Genomic DNA, 3,400 nt, shown 5'->3' on the forward strand with positions numbered 1-3,400 from the left:
ATGTTTATATGATTTCCATTCCAACCTTATAAGACAGTGAGCTGAGAGTCCGTTTTAAAGTGCCGCAGTACTGATGAAGACCTAAGGTCCTCCAGTAGCCAGTAAATGAGATGTGACTGATCATTTACAACTTTCTGTGGTAATCGGTTAGTTGGGATTTAACTGAGGTCAGTGACACATGATTGTGTAAAAGTTGAGTCAGACTAAAAGTCGTTAAAAGAGCAACGTAAAAAGACCACAAATTAATCTGATTCACCATGAATCTCTTTCAAAAGAGGATGTGAAACTTGAAGCGTGAGCTGATTACTTTCATATGTTTAGCAAAGTGTGCCTTTAAAAACTGTCACATGTATTAAAATGTAAATTTTGCAGTATGACAACATGCAGAGAAATGAGGTAAAGATACGATAAATGGGCCGTACTTTAAAGTGAATATAGTTTATAGTATACAGCATTCATCATTCTGCTTTCTTACATGTACGGGTAACATCACAATTTCTTTTACAGATTTGTTTTTCTGTTGAACAGTTTGAAATAAGAAGCAAATGGATGTTTCTGAAAGTAACAGTAAATATTCAACAATAAATCACGAGTCTTTATCTGTGGTGTGTACTTGTGTGTGAGCGCTGCTTCATTTTTGTTAAACATCACTATCAGCAAACATAAATGCCTGTCTAGATTTTTCTAGGACCCGTATGATAAAAATAATGTGTTTGTACAGTCACGTTTTACTAGTTAAGTAGAAATAAAATGTTTTTGAAAAAAGTCCACATCCTTTGAGTCTTTCCCTTTGTCATTATCTTTCAGCTTTAAGGCCGCTTTAAAATTTGATTCTTTTTTTTATTTATGTGTCAAAACAAATAGCTAGACTTAAATATCCAGACCTTTTATCCAGAAGTAGTATTCAGATTTTTCTGATTTTTACTTGACAAACGAACGTAGGCTTTGAGTGCACTTTATTTTTGTATTTAAACTAAAAACTAAGCAGCAGGTTGTACACAGTGTGAGCTTTTAGACTAAACATCTCCATCCCATTATGTGTCATCATATTATATTTGAGGTATAAGGAATTTTATTTATTTATTTTTTTTCACAAATTAAATTATTCAGCAAGAATCACTGACTGAGAACAGAGAACTTTACACATTAATGAGTCAAATTCGTCAAGGGATAAGACATTGAATGTCTCAAATAAAGATTTAAACACACCAGACCAACGACGTAAGGTCTCCAGAGAAAATAAACTCACACGGTAAAAGCTCCTACTTCAGATGAAAGCGAAACTCAAAGGCTACAGTCTGAACACCGCGTCAGTCAACCATAAATATCACCTTAGTATCTACGGTATAGACATGTGCATCAGAGGGAAATGAGAGACATGCAAGCCGGAAGAATCTGTGAGTAAATTGTTTAATAAAGAGAATCCCTCTCTCTGCCTGAAGAAAGGGAGAAAATTAATTCGGCCTCACATCTTCAGTGACACCAGGTCTGCAGCATCTCATCAAACCATTTCACCGAGTCTGTCTTCAAAAGAAAGAAAAACTCTATTCAGTTTTTTTAATGAATCTTTCAAGGAGATTTTTTTTTTTTTTTTTTTTATCTATAAATGCTTAGAATCTTTTCTCCTTGTACAGAAATCATATCGAGAACGTCTTTCTGAACATTTGGATCCAGTGTAGCTGCTTCTTGTTATCAAACCGGCTGCCATAAAATATGTATTATTAAAAACAAGACAGGGCTCGATAGTTCATTTTCAGGGCAGGTAAAGGCCTTCGTGTCCTTCAGATCATTCAGGTTGGGTACAGATATTGTTGAAGCTTCCTTGGTATATGACTCATTGCATCAAGTTTTGAAAATGTGTAGAAAATAGTTACGCAGCCAAGTTTTGTTTTATTTTTGATTTTTTTTTGGAGTGTACTGAGGTCTTTGCGGCATCTTAACTGTCAAAATAACTTACGATGAGATCAAATTTCGGGAAACGCTTTCTGCTGACTCCTCTGACAAACAGTTGTTCACATGAAAATAAACAGACAACACCCAATTTACACACGGGAGGAATGAAAGCAACAGGGTTTTCTCTGTGTCTCTCGAGGCTTCTCGAAATTCCATGTTTTTGAGGTCAGGAAGTGTCAGCAGTTATTCTCAAAACACACGGTTCATTTTGAAGCATGCCGAGGACTTTTTGAACTATCTTGGTTTGTACTCCTGCGCCGAATCTAAACTAAGGCCTTTGTCAGTGTCGTTAAACCAGATTTAGTCCTTGCTGCAGGTCACTCTGAACCTTACGCCTGACATTCTCCCCTCCCCAGAAATGTAGCTACACACTGCAGGGACAACCTGCCTTCACATCTATCAGAAAACTCTCCATCATCTTCTCTCTTTTCTGAGTTGCAGTAATTTTAAGAATAATTATCTCTTGATCAGGTGCAAATGCTTTCACGGCATAAGATATGCAGACTTAAGAGTTAATTTGGTAGAACAGCTACTTCTCCATGTACTCAAGCAGGCGGTGTTAAATATGGATATTTAAAAAACCCAATACAGCCCACAACAACAAAGTTTTAATTTTGAACAAAAGTAGGTTTTCCTGAAATCACTGCAATGAAGACGTAGGAGAAGACGTCTGAGCGGATGCTTTCTAGGAGAGAGGAGTGAAAATATTTTATGCCTCATGTGGACGAGAAAATGCATTTTGCACCCATTATCACATGTTGCTACAGTTACACTGAAAAGGTAATCCGATTACTCCTTCAAAAGGTAACTTAGTTTCCTTACTGTTTATTTTAGCAACCTGGGGAGGCGAACCCGTGACCCTTCGGTCTCGACACTACGCTTTAACCACTAGTCCGTATCAAGTTTAGCCTAGCCTAGCCTAGCCTAGCTTACATGCTTAATATTGTTGTGTTTAACTGCTACAAACACAATAGTGTGGCGGTATTTCCAGCTCGAAAATGCATCTCTCCCTCCCTCCATTGCTGTTTACGTCTGTGCGTGGCATTAAACGCGAGTTGTTCTCATGCGTAAAACGTGACTTGTCGCATATGTGACGTCACTCCCCGAGACGCATGAAGAAAGCAAAAATATATTTGTTTATTCAGAAAGATGGGAAAAATAGTAACTCGTATAAGTAACTTAAATCTGGTTTGGAAATAGTAACGCGTTAGATTACTCGTGAGTGGGGAGAAAAAAAGTGGTCAGATTACAGTAACGCGTTACATCACATGGTCGTTGTAGTTCGTTTCATTTCCGGGGAAGTGCATATCAGGCTGTGGTGTAACTTAGGTCCTAAGGAGAAGCATGAAATCTAGAGCAGGCCGCTGTAGAGATGCATCACCATTTACACGGAAATATTTTCAGAAGGAAAAAAAAAAGAGAGAGAGAAAAATCTGGCACACAGATG

This window comes from Mugil cephalus, chromosome 15 (assembly GCF_022458985.1).
Source record: "Mugil cephalus isolate CIBA_MC_2020 chromosome 15, CIBA_Mcephalus_1.1, whole genome shotgun sequence".
NCBI lineage: Eukaryota > Metazoa > Chordata > Actinopteri > Mugiliformes > Mugilidae > Mugil > Mugil cephalus.